The sequence below is a fragment of the Canis lupus genome, chromosome 10 (genome assembly GCF_011100685.1).
Source record: "Canis lupus familiaris isolate Mischka breed German Shepherd chromosome 10, alternate assembly UU_Cfam_GSD_1.0, whole genome shotgun sequence".
NCBI classification, from domain to species: Eukaryota; Metazoa; Chordata; class Mammalia; order Carnivora; family Canidae; genus Canis; species Canis lupus.
In genome coordinates this window covers 59468447-59486579 of record NC_049231.1, presented here as the reverse complement: position 1 = coordinate 59486579, position 18133 = coordinate 59468447, and the positions used below count along the sequence as shown (strand labels likewise).

Sequence of the window (18133 nt, the reverse complement as noted above, 5' to 3'; positions counted from 1 at the left end):
GGCATAGATTATGTCCAATATGATTTCATTAATAAAACAAATATAACATGCAGGATCAAATAACATAATACTTAGGATAAAATATGAATAAAGTAAGGGAATGATACAGACTAAATTCAGGAGGGTGGTTACCTCTGAGTGTGGGCCGCTGATGTTAGTGTGATCAGGACGTGGCTTCAAAAATATCAATACTAGTTTGAAGCTGAATGGTAATTGTGTGGCTGCTTGTTTTATAGTCATTTTTCATTTATATGTTATTCATATGTTATTAATATTTTTCAGTGTATGGTAAATTTAAAAAAGGAAAATAAGGACTGCTTAGTTGATGTTGGAGGATTCAATAATTCTGGTTATAGTCTCTTCTGTTATATATGTGCTTCTATAACATGAATTAGTTCTTATTATAAATATGGAATGATACCTGTTTAGAATGGAAATTGCATGGGCTCATGTGCAATTAATATTTTGTGCCAGCAAGTAACAATGTTGAGACTCAACACATTAACACAGCAGAGCCTCTTAGAAATGGAAGAAAGGAGTACTAGTCTATGGAGCCCATTGGCTGTAAGCTCTATCCTGGCTCACTCTGACCACATGCTCTGCCTTGGATGTGGAAAATTGAGCAATTTTCCTGCATTGATTTTGTTCTTTTTCACATCATTCAGCAACCTCTCCTTATATTCCTTTCCACCATGCTCATTTTACCCATCATCATTATTTAAAAGTTAAGTCCCATATTTATCATAGTATATCTTTTAAACTATGCAAGTATTTAAAAAATTAGAATTCTTTTCTTATTATAATGCTCTAGTTATAAGATTCATAGGTTATAGTTACAGGTGCTCCACCATTGTATTCCTTTATAAACTATCTTTTTTATTGTCTGATATAGTAGAGGAGGAAGGATATTTTTTTCTAGACACGCATACATTATGTTTCCAGAGAAATCCCTATTTCCATTGCTTTTCATTAGATTTAGTCTTATGCAGACTAAATTAATAAGTTGACATTTAATTAATAAATTATATTTATTATTAATTACTAAAAACATTTGCTGTTTGTTCTCCACATAATACAATCCAGTGATCCAATGCTAGGTATTGAGGGAAATATAAATGGGCAAATAACATAATATTTGATCATAAGTGCCATAAACCCTGCCTACAAAAATGTTAAATTATTAACAAGGCTCTGTAAAACCTTGACCTAATTACCTTTCCGGTTGCCTCTTTTTATGTTTGTATTTTAATTCTCTGTTTTCTACCCATATTGAATTATTATCTATTATTCACACACACATAAGGTTGAGAAGAGATAAGCAAATTGTAGAACTTTTATCTTGCCAATCTTTTCTTCTTCCTGCTGTTAATTTCCCAACATTATTTATACTACACAACATTCCCTTCTCCCATTTAAAACCTTTAATGGTATAGCCAATTAAGTATATATTTATTGCACAGTGCCAATACATCTGTCAGTATATGGTCCCAACTTTCATTTAACACATCCTCCTCACTGACCCCATGCTTCAGTTGTCCTCAACGGTCAAAATTCCCTAAACATACCAGATGCTTTCATGGTTTCACATCTTGTCTTGGTTTGCAAAGTTATAACAGTGTTTTGCCTCCATAAGTCCTCTTCCTATATTTGTTTGAAAGTTTACTCAATCATCAAGGCCCACATAAAGGGCTACATATTCCATGTGGCCCACCTAGTAGACAGAAATAAATATTTGCAGAATAAATGAGCTTTGTTTACCTAGTTCTTTATTGTATAATCTTGCATGTGTGTATGTATTTATAGTTTTGTTAGTATTTTATTTGTTTGGTTTCCCACCACAGCTTAAATTTTTGGTCTTAGTTTACTGCTTGTTCAATATGCTTAGGCAAGAAACCTATTTCTTAGAGCCACAGTTTTTCTCTCCTCTAGCACAGGGACACAGCAGTTTGATGTAACTTAAGTGAATGTTGTGAGGGACAAAATAAGTATTTAGTTAATTACTAAGAGCTATACATATGTTGCATGTAACTGTTCTGTTTAATACAAGTTTCAATAACGGTCTGAAGTTGAAATCTCAACTCAGACATCAATTCCTTGACTTCTATAGGGGAATAACACATGTAATGTCCCTGGTTTTCCATGTAATTTTAATTTTTATTCCAGCTAATTAGACTGTAAAGTCCATAAGGACTACTTCATTCATTTCTGTATCTTATATCTAAGAGGCATTATCAAATGAGTGAATGAATAAAACATTATTAGTTAGTATAAAACATAGCAACTTGAACAGAGGTTGGCAAGAGGCTAAGTGTATTAAATATACTTCTTGAGTGGGTAGCTTTTTCAATGGGAGAAAAACCAAGAAATCGTCTTTAAAATCATCTCATACTCAAGCATTTAATTGAGCAAGCATTTCCTATATCAGCCTCCCTATCATTAACAGTGACTGTGAAATCTCACTGGACACTTGGGTGCATTTTATAAACTTACAGGCAGCAAAGCATATCGAAAATTAAATTAGTCACTTGTTTAAACCACCACTAGTCAGAAAGATACGCCTATTGAATACATGCTTACCTATAAAATGGATAAGTCATTCTCTCTTCTCACGTGGAATTTATGTTGCAACATGGTCCAAATAACCAAAAATCAGAGCCAGGAGAGTGGAGTCATGCTCCCTGAATCTAATTCCCATATGTCCTGCATTCTACTTTTTCATCCTTCTGTGACTTGATCTTCATCCATGAAATGAGGCTAAAACAGACCCTAACTCATTGTACTGTTTGAGGGTTAATAATACAATAAATATCAACCTTTGTTACAGTGCCTGTCTCATAGCAAATGCACAAATAATGTTAGGTGATGCTGTTTTTGTTTTTTTTGGCTTTTGGGGGTGGCTGTTTTTATTATAATCATCTTCCTATGCCTTGAACACACACACACACACACACACACACACACAGACACACACACACACACAAGGTTTTCTAAGATTATGGGTACCCATAGCACTTCCTTCACATCTCCTCAGACTGTAGCCTAGAAAAACATTCCAGGACCAGACTTACACGGGGCAGGCTGAGAGGAGGAAAAGATGAAGGAGGTTGGTTTTCCATGAATTAATCTATCAAGACCTTCTAGATAAATGAGATTGGATCCCACATAGAAGATGAGGACAAGATCCAGGAAACCACAGGCCGCAGTGATATTCAATGTGGTGTTTTAATATATTTCACTCAGTGGTGTTCTATATCTAGTTTAGATTTCAGAACAATTTTCCTAGGATGATGATAAGATAGCCAAGGTCAGGGCATAACATTTGTTGTATCTTTTCTATTATGGGACATAATAATGAGCATCTAGTAGATGAGATTAAAGGAATTATGGTTATTCTTTCTCCTTAACATCTCTAGTCTGTCCTGGTTTATATCAGCTTTGGTTAAATGTAGTTAATTTTCATATTCTTTTGAGAATATGTGGCTTTATAGTATTATGAGAAGATCAAAACACTCTATGGCAGAAAAACAATTTCTAAAATGCTCATCTGAAATGGTGACTTTAATTTCTAGTTCTGGCTAGATGTACTAAGTAAATATAGTTACCATAGTTAGAGGTATAGTTATTATATATCTGCTTTACTGTATTAGATGTGAAATCATGAACATGGTTTGTCTTACTCCCTTTTATGTGTCCCATCGAAACTTGCAAATTACCCCTTCCTAGCTGTGCACTTGTGGACAAATTGGTTCACTTCTGTGAAGTCTAGTTCCTTTAATAGTAAATGGGAATAAGGGTGCTTATTCTATAGGGTAGTGAGAATGAAGTGAAACAATGTCTTTTAAATACCTACTATATATTAAGTACATAATAAATTGTGAATATTGGTGCTGGTGATAATAGTTGCATGTGAGGAGATTCAATAAATATATGTTTTAAAGATTTTATTTATTTATTCATGAGAGACACAGAGAGGGAGAGAGGCAGAGACACAGGCAGAGGGAGAAGCAGACTCCCTGTGGGAAGTCTGTTGTGGGACTCAGTCTTGGAACTCTGGGATCACACTCTGAGCTAAAGGCAGACACTCAACCACTGAGCCACCTAGGTGTCCCTCAATACAATATTTTTAAATGAATGTTATCTCTCTAATCAACAACTTTAAAATTATTTGAATAACTCAGACATTGAGTACTATATATAACCTGATCTTTTTAGATATAGAAAAATACTGAATTTCAAATTGGGGAGTTTTTAGTTTAGCTTTGTTGTCTGACCACAAGTATTTCAAATGTTTTAGAGAGGTAGGGAATATTAAATGCTGGGCTCCTTTGACATTTATCCATCACTTGAGTGTAATCATTTTAGTTATAAAAAAGAAAGATTTTACTCTTTCTAAATCATTTTCATTTAGTCCTTCTGGCTATTTTTTTAGGTCTTTTAGGATTTTAAAAAGTTAGCCCTAGTGATATACTTCCCGTGGAATTCAGGAAGCTTAAAAAGTTGTTCTATTTATTTTGGGGGATATCTTATAGAAAACTAATTGGTAAACTGTGAAACCCCTAGAAGAAAACATGGAGAAAGCACTCCTTGACTTGGGTCCTGGCAATTATTTTTTTGCATATGATGCCAAAAGCACAGCGACAAAAACAAATATGAACAAGTGGAAGAAAAATCGCTGGGGTAGGTGCTGCTTCTAAAAAGGAAGTGGGTCTGCATCAAACTAAAAAGCTTCTGTACAGTAAAAGGAATGATCAATAAATGAAAAGGCAGCCTATGGAATAGGAGAAAATATTTGCAAAACCATATTATACTGATAGAAGTAAGGAAGGAAGAAACTCTTACAACTCAAAAACAAAAATATAATCCTATTTAAAAATGGTCAAAGGACCTGAATAGATATTTTTCTAAAGAAGATATATTAATGACCAACAGTTTCTTGAAAAGGTGCTCAACATAATTAATCATCAAGGAAATAAAAATCAAAACACAATGAGATATTACCTCACATTTGTTAGAATGGCTATTATAAAAAAGACGAGATAACAAGTGTTGGCAAGGAATGTGAAGAGAGGGAATCCTTGTGCACTGTTGGTGGGAATGTAAATTGGTGCAGCCACTCTGGCAAACAGTACCGAGGTTCCTCAAGAAGTTAAAAATAGAACTACTATATGATCCAGTGATCCCACTTACGAGTATATATCAAAAGAAAATGCAATCACTATATCACTATGGCAGCCCCATGTTCATTGCAGTATTATTTATAATAGCCAAGACATGGAAACAAGATGTCTGTCTTTCAACAGATGTATGGATAAAGAAAATGTCTGTATACACAATGGAAAGAAAATGTGGTCTATATACACAATGGAATATCATTGAGCCATGGGGAAAAAAAAGAAAATTCTGTCATTTGCAACAACATGGATGGACATTGAAGGCTCTAAGTGAATTAAACCAGAAAGAGACAGAAATACCGTCTGATATTACATAGACGTGGCATCTTGAAAACTGAACTCATAGAAACAGTAGATTTCTGGTTGCTGGTAGGGAGTTAGAGTGGGAGAATGAGTGAAGATGGCCAAAGAATACAAACTTCTAGTTCTAAGATAAGTTCTGAGGATCTAATATATGGCATGGTGACTATAATAAACAATATCGTATTGTGAACTTGAAATTTGCTAGAGAATAGGTCTTAAAAATTCTCACCATGTACACAAATTGGTAAATATGTGAGGTGAGGGATATGTTAACTACCCTTATTGTGGTAATCATTTTGCAATATACATATAAAATCATCCTGTTGTATACCTTAAATTTACACAATGCTGTATATCAATTATATCTCAAAGCCAAAAAAAGAAAAAGAAAAAAAAAAAAAAGGAAAGCTGATTGGCTAAGAATTAGTGATTGTGTCTCCTTAATACTAGCATGATTTGTTCTGTTAACTAGCATAGCCACAGGGTTCCAAGAAGTGAAGCCCTATATGTAATAACTAGTTATATTCTTTAACTTAAGTAATTCTGATTTCTCATGTTATACTTAGCAAAATGAATGAGACTTAGTCAAATCTAGTTGTTTTTTTTTACTGTTAGAATGTTATCAGAGGGTTTTTTTTTAAAATAGCAATTTACTCTAATTTTAATATTCCTTGGATAATATTGAAATAAAACAGTTCTGTGTAATTTAGCTTAGATAAAAGCATGAGCATATTTGGAACATAAACCTAATTCTATCTTTTGTTGAGCTGCCCAATTTAGTAAAAGCATTTCAATAGTACTTCTTAAATGTAGTATGACTTAGAATACTGGAAGCTGCCCAGAATGTAAAAAAAGGAGAATAATTTATATTTAATTGGTCTAAACCTACCTTTCCTAGGTCAATAAGAAGAGAAACCAGCAGCATTAATCAAGATAAAATTATCAGCTGATTAATCAGTGTTCTAATTACTGCATAGTTCTTTACCTTTTCAGTTTTAATTACTAAACCGCATTGTCTTTTCCATATGGCTAACATGTACTTTTTCTCCTACTGAAATCATTAAGATAAAAATATACATTCTAGACATTACAGCATCAAATGTAAGAAATTGCTAGTGCCTCTTAAGAAATTCCCAAACATATAAATAAACTACTAGCGTATACAAGAAAAGAATGATAAATTCATGGCTCTTTAAGTGGGCACAGTAACTCTGATTATGAAACTAAGCTTTTTGAGGCAGTGGGTCTCATCCATCCTATTTCCTTAAATGAATTTATTTAAGTTGTTTCTGGATCCTGTTGCAGTTAAATATAAATTAGAAAAATACATGGGAGAATTAAAAAGTTTTGTTTCGGCAAAGGCCCGAATATTTCTTTTTAGATGTGGTTTTTTGGAGTAAGTTGAGTCTGCTGCATAGTTTTCAACCTCAGCCCTATTGGTATCTGGGTTCCATTGTTCTCCATCGTAGGGGGCTGTCCTGTGCACTGTAGCAGTGTTCTTAGCAGCGCCCCTGGCCTCTACCCATTAGACACCATTAGCAATAGCCAACTACTGCTTTTCGACGAACAAAATTGTCTCCAGACACTGACAAATATTTCCTGGAGGTAACCCTTCCCCCCCCCCCCCACATTGGGAACCTGATTTCACTATATGGCTACTATTAAGACACTTATTTTAATACACATATACTGTATAATAAGGCATCCTTGCCAGATGAGGATTTTTTTCTATAGGTCACATATTTTGATGTAAAATTTTCCAGACACATTGATGATATAACAGTGGTGATCATCATGATGATGACAGCAGTAGCTAATGTTCACTAAGCACATTGCTGTCAGCCACTGTATGAAGGATCTATATGCAGTACTTTATTTAAACTTCAAAGTAGCCCAATGAAGGAGGCCTCTTCCCTCTCTTACAGAGTTCAGCAAGCTCAAACAGAGCTCAGACCACACAGCTAGCACTTCCATGCCACTTTTGATAGGTATGATTCAAAATAACCATTCTTGAGGAAGATTTCTCATTTCTAAGAAGGTAAGAAAGTTTACTTTCTTCCTTGAAATAGTTTTGACCGCCTTTTCAGTTGTGTCCATCTGTAATCTTTTAAGGAAATTCACGTGTGAGATTTGGGTTTATGTAGACACTACAATTCCAAGATGGACTTGTCTGGAGTTTAACTGAAAAGACAGTAATGGGGCTGAATTTAGTGAACAGAGCATTGTAGTCATTTAATAATAATTAAAAGATGGTTTCTCTGAAATGAAAGTATTTTTAGCAAGTTGTTTTTCCTTTTTCCTTCTCTTCTTTCTTCCCTTCTCTTCCCTTTTCATTCTTTTCCATTTTCTAGAAGATGCCACATTATCTCCATTATGCATTATATATGCTTGACATTGGAAAACCATGGAGTTTGGCTTACTACTTGCAACTAAGTGACTTAAGCACTAATTAATTCTATTTGCATGGTCTGAATGCACAAATCATATGTGGCAAAGACCTAACTTACCTTTTAGCTACCTTATTCAGCTCTAAGTATTTTCCCCACCAAATAGGCTTAACATTTTACATCTCCTACTAAATATTATTATTGTTTTTCATTTTAGATTTGGCTTAGATGACATAAATGCTAACGTGTCAATCCTATACTTTGAATTATTTGCAACTCCACTTTTCAGAGAAAAATATTCAAAAAATTGGAGTGAATGTGCATGACTGCTTTCCAGCATTAGAGCCTGTTGTATGACATATGGCATGTATAGGTATAGAACTCGTAAGTAGCAATAGTCAGCCTTTATACTTATAGTGATTCAGCTGTGATGGGTTCCTTATTTCCTTTTATTTATTTTTTAAAAAGATTATTTATTTTGGGGAGGGGAGGGGAGGCATGGGGGAGAAGCAAAGGGAGAAGGAGAGAGGGAGAATCTCCAGCAGTAGACTCTGTGCTGAGCCTGGGGCCCGCTGCAGGGCTTGATGTGAGGCTTGACACTGAGATCATGGCCTGAGCTGAAACCAAGAGTTGGATGCTTAACTGATGGAGTCATCCAGGTGCCCCTCCTTATTACTTTTAAATGTATCATAATAAAAGTGCTTATTGCTTTTCATTCTTTGTAGGAGGATGAAGAATGCTTGCAAAGCTAGGACAAGAGATAAGTGAATGTATAATCCTTATATAGGGTGCAGGGATTTTTATAGGGTCTCCTCTATTTAGTATAATGTTCTGTGTTCCTTAAGCATAATGCTACTGGAAAATGAATTGGCATAATGTTTAAATTATAAGAGGAAAACAAACTTGAAATGAAAATCATTTGCTGAGAACAATGGTAGACTAGGCCAGTTACCTCAGTCCCTCATTGTAATGAATTAAAATACCATTCCTAAAATAGTATGTCAGTCATGTTCAGCTTGTTTTGCAGATGTCTGCTTTGCAATTTTTGATGAGGATCTTGCATAAACTGTTAGGCTGGTCAAACACAGCATAGAAAGCAATTGGATGTTACAGGTACATGGTGTCTTTATATATTACAATAGTGCTACTACTCATCAGAGATCAGTTTCCATAATACTTAACAAAGTATATCAAAGAAGCCAGGGAGAAAAAAAGAAAAAAGAAAAGATGGACACATAAAAGAAAAGTAGTCAGAGAACAAGCGCTGACAATTCACAAAAGAAGAAGTACAAATTTAAATTTAAGGAAAGCATGCCTTATATTTTGGTAAGCCAAATACTGCAAACTATACTACAATGAGTTTCTCATTCTTGGCAAACAAATTAATATAAATGTTGAAGACAATAATAACCCGACATTGAGATGGAAGTTAGTATAACTTTACTGGAGTGCAGTTAGGTGAAATGGGAATATAAATTTTAAAATGTAAATTTACTTTGCTTCAGATATTTAATTTTTAGGAGCTTTTCTTAAATATAAACATGTGCACATAGATGTTAACAACAAGGAACTATAAGATTTTTAGCTATTGCATGTTTTCTGTATTGGCAAAACTGTTATAATTAGAATATCACCATTTTATAATACTGATTATGGATCAGTACTGGATCTGCTAACATCAGAAAAAGAAAGACAGTCCAATATTATATACCACTTGAGGGCATCGTATCCTACAACCTAAGAAATATTGCCAAAACGTGGCACCTGAATCTGAGCAAAATTCTAGATTTAAGTAGCTATTTCTAGGAAATGCAGTCAATAGAAGAACACATTAAATGATACAAATGATGGTGCAATCAGCACAGGATAGGAGAAATACCAAAAGTCTATTGAACGATTTTTTTTTTCTTTTTCTTATTTTCCCTAACAAATAAGTTGCAAGGGAATAAAAAGAGAGATGCAGAGGAATCTTTTGATTAAAAGAGACATTAACTATTTATAGTGTGTGGATCTTACTGGATGCTGATCAATTTGAAGAAGGAAGGAAGAGGGAGGAAAGAGGGAGGGAGGGATGGAGGAAAGAGAGAGAGAGAGTCAGGGAGAGAAAGCACTAGTTGGGTATTTGATGATACAAAAGAATTATTGCAAATTTTCTGATGGATGATATTGATATTATAATTTTTTTAAAGTTCTCCTTTCAAGAGATAGGTGAGAGTATGAATGAAATAAGACTACCCATGAGTGGATAACCATTGAGACTGAGTCATGAGTACATGGTAGTTCATTAGATCAGGCTTGCTGAAAAATCAACAAGAACCTTAAATGTTTAACAATATGGCTTTGATTAAATAATTTATGGCATATCCATGAAATAAAATAATATGCAGTCAATAAAATGATCTTTATATTATATATTATGTAGACTAGTTAAGACTATGGGTGTTCAGTTCATAAAATATTAATAAATGTAAAAAGGTTACAAAGCAGCACACAGGCAATTATCCCATTCAAATACATAGAATGAAAATAAAGGCCCCCAAATTAGCAGTAATTATCTCTGAGTGAGAGGATTATGGCGATTTTATTTTCTTCTTTGTGCTTTTTTTGTGTATTTTTCAAATAAATATGCATCTATTTAGTTATTAAATTTATAATATCATTAAAACAATAAAAAGAACAAATATATTTTAGAAAACTTTTCTCTGTAAGCGATGGAAACAAAATGTGTATTCTGTAAGAATAGAAGTTTTTTTTATGTAAACAAAGCCTTCTTTTGTGATTATATGTTATAAAATAATGTATTACAACTACTTGGCTGGGAGAAGTCAAGGAAAATTAATTTTGTTATGTATATCTTGTTTAAGAAAGCAGTGAAGTGTGGATTTTTTTTTTTTAGAGAGGAAGGGTCAAAGAGAAAGAGTCTAGCATATACAGAACACCTGGATTAAGCTATATGCATTACTGTTGCAATTCTTATTATAAACTATGGAGGTTTACTTATATGTCTGTTTTATAGGTGAGGAAATAGAAATGTGAGTTCAGCAACATGTAACTGCCGGAGCTGGGTGTCAAGCCAAGGTCATTCTGGCTTCCACTAGGTGCTGGGTGAAAATTTGACCCTTTTATTAGACTGTGTATTTCCTCAGGGTCAAAATGGTGTTTTGGTATTACCATGCTATGAAAGCTAAAGATCATATAATCTATTCTTTTGATACTTGTTATCTAGTTTCTAGAATATTCTCATTAAAAGGATTAAAATAAAGTTTGAACCTTAAAATCTGTTTTATTTGAGAAGAAAATGAAATGATAAGCAATATCTCAATCCATAGTTTTGCCTGATAAATAATGTGAGGACATCCCTTCACTCTTGATTTTCCTGATGGGTGCCTCTTATAGCAAGGTAGAGCATCCGCAATGACATCTGAAGTGGCTAAGGATCACCCAGCTCTATATCCTTAACCAGTATTCACATCACAGATTCTTTGATATGACCATTTAAATCATTTTTATCAGATAGGGCACAGGGCTTGGGGGGTGGGGGTTGGTCCTTGATTGATTGATTGATTGATTATTTTATTTTATTTTATTTTAAATATTTCATTTATTCATGAGAGAGAGAGAGAGAGGGGCAGAGACAACAGGCAGAGGGAGAAGCAGGCCCCCTGCAGGGAACTCGATGTGGGACTTGATCCTGGGACTCCAGGATCATGCTGTGGGCTGAAGGCAGGTGCCAAACCGCAGAGCCACCCAGGGGTACCCCCCCTTTTTGTTTACTTCAAGGGATACCTATTAGAGTACATGCAGTAAAATATACAGAATAGAATCCACTAACTGATAAGGGTTAGTTCATTGTCAAGGGGGGAGTCCAGAAAGGAAGAATGAAACATGTAACCGGTTGAGCATTTTAATGAGGGAGGTGACTGTCCCTGTTGGCACATTTATTCTTCCTTCTACAACCTTTGTTGAGAACCTGTCATGCACAGGCTACCACCTTGGTGAAGAGTCTCAGAAAAAAACCTTTTAATATTTGCAAATATTAAATATTAAATAAAATATTTAATATTTGCAAATAGGCTAAAGGCATTTTATATAGTTGTAGATACAGTGTCGAGTTCAGCCTAGATAGTTATTGAGGCAATGGGCCTTTGCCCACTTAGAATGGACTAGCACTTAGTGAAGTTGACAAAATAAGCATTGAAAACACAGACGGAAGGGAAGCTACCTGGAACAAAAGAAACTACACCCTGGGAGGGGATACACACACATGCACACAAGTATCATATATCTATATAATCTTAGAAAATATTAATATATTTCAATTTGAACGTTTGGAATACATTCAATATGGGAATCTTGGCACTTTATACCAATATGCTTCAGAGACAAAGCATCATGGTCTTTAGGTAGGAGCGTGTATTAGCATACTGGCAGTGCTGTTAGTTTTGCTTCCAAAATATATTAATGAAGATATTATCTTGATTATTTTGACCCTTCACAGAGATTTCTCTTTAATTATAGCCTTTATCCCAATATAAGGGTAATTTCTTGACCAATCAATTCACTTATCTCTATTCTAATAATTCTATAAAAAATAATGTGAAAACGGCATCTGCTCACTTTTCTAGATTAAAAAAAAATCATGGGTAATTGTTCTTAATATTATGGAGAAATTTACATCTCTTGTAATTCAAGATTTCAAGTAGAAGTCTCCATTTGAGAGACTCAAGTAGCAAATCTATTGTATGTTTTTGCATTTTCTGAAAATTATGTGTTTTGCAGGCACTCTTAAGTTACTTTCCTTTTCTCTTTCTAATTACGGCCATTATTATAGTTTTCTAAATACAGCAGCAATTGAGTTGTTCTGTACTCACGTATAGAAGATGTAAGAGTAATGGATAATTAGAGCTGCAGCTGGCTGTCCTTTACTACGTCTGCACTTTTGGCAGTTCTTTGACCTTCGTGTTTTTGTTTCTACCTTAGCATAAATCTTACATTGCAGAAATAACTTCTTTCTGAATTTACACCAAATGCAGAGAATCAATTTAAACTAGTTTGACTATGTCTTAAAATGTCTTGAACTTTGTTGAAACAGGTAGGAGCTTCCGTTGCTTCAGAATTGCTAAGAATTAATTTTTTTTTATCTAGAAAAGCGAGCAGATGCCCTCTTTTGGTTTTTGACACAAACTCTTGTCATGCATCACAGTAATTATCAACCATATACTGGGATAAATATCCGAGCCTATGATTAGCTTCGTGCTTCAGATTTTTTTCTGAGTTGAATTGAATTTTGGTCTTGTTTGACTAAATATTATAGTCCATTTTGCTGGCCTGTATTAAATGTGTAGTGTTCTATTTATTGGAGTTGAGGCTCTTGTTCTGTGATCATCTTTCTGACCACTTAAGAAAGAGCATGAGTACTTACAAGTACTGCAAACACACCGGTCATTGAACATATCAATGAGTAAAAGGTGAGTGGGTTGGCAATAAATGAGAGAGAAGTACCTTTGTTTCAATATTTATTGAGGATTGTTTTTAATGAAGTGTTCTGTCTAGAGTGGAAATACTGCCATTTCTCTCCCTCTTCATATCTCTTTAGTGGGTCAAGTTGCTGTCTGTGGCTGTATCTTCATTATTTAGAGATCTTGGAAAAGGCTGAAAGTCTCACCTTAGGTATCAATTAAGTATTGCTGTTTTCCATGAATATGGCAGAGTAGAAATTCACCCTCTCTAATGCATATACCAACACATACGCACGCACGCACACACGCATGCATACACAAAATCGAACCAGTTTCCAGTGTGCTCTAGTCTTCAAGTCTGTTTCTTCTTAAGAATCTATTTCTGACCTTGCATAATGATTTGATGATTAACCTCATTTCTCTTGCCAGCTTCCCACATCTTCACTCTTAAAACATATATATTTTGTTAATTCTACCCACTTGAAATTCTGAAAATTATAATTTATTAATTAAAAAATTGTATTTTTTTTCTCCTTTCATCCCCATGGGCATGGTGTTATTATAGTCTCATCTTGAATTACTGCACCACCACCCCACCTGATACACCTGCTTCCAATTTCACTACTTTCCAAATATCTATATCCCTAGCAAAATGTGTTTTTAACGTTTACTTGCTTTAAACCCACTTTCTTTTGCCACCTTTGTAATATCCAAACTCCTCAATATCTTAGATAAGATCCGTTTTGACCTGCTTCTGCCTCCCTTTCCAATCCAACTCTCCCCATACTTCTTTTGCATCTTATTCTGAAGCTGCAAGGAACTACCTGCAATTCTTAGGATGCTTTGTGTCTCTGGCATCCTTGCCTGAAATGCCCTCTGTATTGGGTTGAATAGTATTGACCCCAAATGTATGTTTATCAGGAACCTAAGAATGTCATCTTCTTAGTCAATGAGGTCTTTACAGCTGTAATTAGCCAAGATGGAAGCATTCAAGGGGGTGGACCCCACAAGCCAATATGACTGATGTCCTTATAAGAAAAGGAGAAGAAACACCAGTAAGTCCTCACAGAGACAAAAGCAGAGATTGGAATGTTGCCTCTACAAACTAGGGAAGGCCAAGGATTGTTGCAATACCAGAAGCTGGGAGAGAGGCATGGACGTTTCCTCCTTCCTGGTCTACAGAAGGAACCAAACCTGCCAACACCTTGTATGTAGACTGCTAGCCTCCAGCACTGTGACGGAATAGATTTCTGTTCTTTGAAGGTAACCAGTTTGTGGTAATTTGTTAGGGCAGTCCTCTGAAATGAATTATTCTCACCAGCCCACTCCCAACTGAAGTAGCCTCTAGGACCCAACAGGTCTGGGGTGGCGGTGGTGGGGGAGGTGAGGGGGCACCTCTGGGCACCAGGGACTTCTCTGTTCTCTCGCTGTGTTGGAACCACCAGCCAGTGAGCTTCTTGAAAACAGCACAGGAATCTTGGCTCTCTGTCTCCAGCATCCAGCACAGTGCTTGGCCTAAAACTGGAGAGGATTTTGTTGCTTAAATCACTGAAATGACAGAGTTCTGATGCGGGTTACCACATATTCCTTTTAACTCTTGTATTTTGTTTTGTTGCATTTTGTTTGTAATGGAAGACTTAAAATGAGGCATCAGGGGAGTGTTCATGATTTTGATTTTTCTTGTGAGGAGTCCTGGTGAATAGCTGCTTGTTCTTCAGGCACGAGGTTCTGCAGTCACTGGAAAATCCAGCGTGGCTGTTGGTTAATCTCTCAGCAGAGATGAGTTCTTCTGGTTGGTGAGCTAGCTTCTTCAGAACCTGAGAGCTGCCTCCATGGGACCTTTGGTGAGGGAGAAGAAGTGTTGAAACTCAGGGGACACCCAGGGGCTTTCTGTTCAGAGTAATTAAATGAGAAGAGTGGCAACGATTACCTACAATAAGTTCTGGAGTTTTGGGTACCTTGTTTCATTTCTGTGCTCACTTCCCACCCCAGACATTCTCTGCCCCTCCTCTCTCTCTACTCCACCATCCACGTACAGAAAGTCAAAATTTAATCTCCTGCTTCTGAAAGTTCCTCAGCGATCCCAATTTTCTTTCCCACGAACCACCAATGTTGAGTGTCATTTCATTCTTCTCTTACAAGGTGACTAGAAGCAAAAGATAAGAGATTAAAATTATTTTTTTCTCTAGAACCAAGCCCCTTCCCTTTTGATTCCTCATTAGACAAAATGAATCTAAAAAATCTTAATGGATTTGATAGCTTTGTTGCACATCTAGAAAAATTTATCCTACGGAGGGGAGAAAGAAAAAAAAAACCCACCACCCACACACCCCACACATCAATTATTTGGTTAAGTGATGAGAAACGAAAGGCCAAGTTTGGAAATTGTTCAAGTTTTCTATGAATATTCATAAATAATTAACGTGCATCTCAATTTAGAACCTAACAGCAGTTCATTTAAATTTTTTTGTTTTGTTTTTAATATCTGAGTTAATTATACGCTGAGGCCTGGTTTCTGGGTCTTCTCAGCCAGTGGCTATTGAATAACTGCAGTTGGTGAAAATAATCCTGAGCCGTCGCCGTGTGGGCCTGCAGCTGGAGGAGGCCGCGGACTCAGCCCCTGCGAGGAAGACTGGCCTCCCAGGGAGGGTGCTCTTTCCCCTTCCCGGCTCGGAATCTTTTCACTAAGAGCTTTACACCTTTGAGGGCAAATTCCTTTCTTTAGTATCCCCCACCCCCTCACCCCCCAAGCCCCAAACAAGAGAGCGAGAGGAAAAATGTAAATAGATGGTGAAAAGCTAGGAGGCTACTCGCTCCTGGGGGTTTCAGGCCCTGGGGCAGCCACGTGAGTAGCCCTGCGAGGATGCGCAGATCGCAAACCCCTAAGGGCAACCCCCCCCCCAAAACACAAAACCCCAAAAAGCACCAGGAAGAAGTCGGTCCAACCGGGTAGAAAGGACGCCTGCACTTTGTGAAACGCGGCTGCTCAGAAGAATAATCCGAGCCCTGGGCTGTTGGCCTCCTGCAAGGAGGCCGTTCGGGGGCGGCCCCTTTTGTGTCTCCGCCGCGTCCGGGCTGGAGGATGGAGCCGTCGTGGACAAAGGGTCGGCGGAGGGCGGAGGGCAGGGTGTGAACTCTTCAGGAGGCTGCTTTCAGCCCGCTCCAGCGGCCCGGCTTTGAGCCGCTCGCCCTGTCCGGACGCGCGCCGGGCCGGGGCGCCGACCGCGGGGTAACACTGCCATCTAGTGGCCGCCCCGCGCCCGCGCCCGCGCCCGCGCCCGCGCCCTGCCCTCGGCCGCCGCCGCCGCCGCCGCCGCCGCCGCCGTCCTCCCCGGCTCGCCCCCGCTCGCGCGCGCTCTCTCCCTCTGTCTCTCTCTCTCTTTTTTTTAAAAAAGAGGGTTTTTTTTTTGTTGGTTTTTTTTTTTTTTTTTTTTTTTTATCCAGTCAAAGAAAAAAAAAAAAAACTAGCTCTTGGAAAACAACCAACTCTGTTGGAACTCAGAGATAATAATCAGTTTCTCTGGGCTTGTGAAATTGGCTCATTAAGCTTGCTTTTTAACAGAAAATATTGGAAGCGATTAAGTCTGCTTTACTGAGTGGGCATGAAATGGCCAACCTCCGGCCACCCACAGCTCCTAGGTGCCTGGCGCCGTTTTATGCATGCAGCGTAATGTCTTTACTTGAAGTGCTGTTTATTCATCACCTGCTTATTTATCTCTTTGCATTTGGCAGGCACATCGATCAATGTTAAACTGTCACACAAGGTTATTTTTCTTTTACATAACAGTATAGGCCTAAGGTAGTGGCATATTAAAAGTAATAACTTTCTAACTTGTAGCTCAAGATGACAGCCCCATTTTTACCCGAATATATTACAGCCCGGGATCCCTCATTCCGTCCTCCTCGGCCTCCCCCTGCTCCGCTGGTACTCGGCTCTCCCAAGGTCAGAGGCTTCATTCCGCCCTGCTTCCCTCCCACTTTGCATAGCACTCGGTTTCCCCTTCACCTCCAGTTATCTGCGGCTTTTAGGCTGATAAGCCCACAGCGAACATCCTGTCCACCTGGTGTACACATCTCGCTTGCTCCTCCTCACGGTGACATTTACCCCTTTGCATAAAGATGGGGTGGCCGGCTGCGCTCTGCAGAAGAAGCAAAAAAGCTTCTTCCAGGGGTGGCGAAGGTTGCGATGGTCTCATGTTTCCATCCCCACCGCCAGCTCCGTAAATGTGGTGGAAGGTTGCTGGTTTTTTTATTTTATTTTATTTTATTTTTAAATTTTCCTTTGGAGTTATAACAGGCCACAACAACAGCAACTGCAGACCTATCAAAAAAAAAATAGAATTAAAAAACATCTGAAAGCAACTAGTTTTGCTTTGAAGCAACTGGTGTTCCTTTGGGGCTTTTAAGTCGAGTTGTTCCCCCCTTTCCTTTCTTTGGTTTTAGCTTGGTTTGTGTTGCTTTCAAACTACCCAGTTTGTGACGCCTCCTCTCTTGGCAATAGGCCAAGCAGGCTTTCTTTGTACAAGCAGGTTTTCTTTTTCTTTCTTTCATTCCTTTTTTTTTTTTTTCCCCAGTCCAACCTAAAAATGCCTACAGATAGAATATCAGATCTTTTTAGTATCAAATTTCAAAGTGGCCCTTAGAATTCTTTCCTGCCCTTGATCTTTCAGTTTGGATTTCAGCTCAGACTTGGACTCTGTTGCTAAATATGCCTTGGATAGTGGCTATCTAATACAATGTTTTGATAATCTTGTGTACACAGGAATTAAGCGTTTTACCATAGTGGACACTGTTGCACAACTATTTTTGTGAC

At 37.2% G+C, this 18133-nt stretch overlaps 1 long non-coding RNA gene across 1 annotated transcript; it reads right to left on the bottom strand.

Annotated features, from left to right (window-relative positions):
* Positions 1-12810: 12810 nt before the first annotated feature.
* On the bottom strand, positions 12811-16505 carry LOC111097762. Its single transcript, XR_005366024.1, has 3 exons — positions 16247-16505; positions 15357-15466; positions 12811-15159 (listed from the first exon to the last, which is right to left on the bottom strand). It is a non-coding gene; the product is annotated as an uncharacterized LOC111097762 (long non-coding RNA).
* Positions 16506-18133: the final 1628 nt, after the last annotated feature.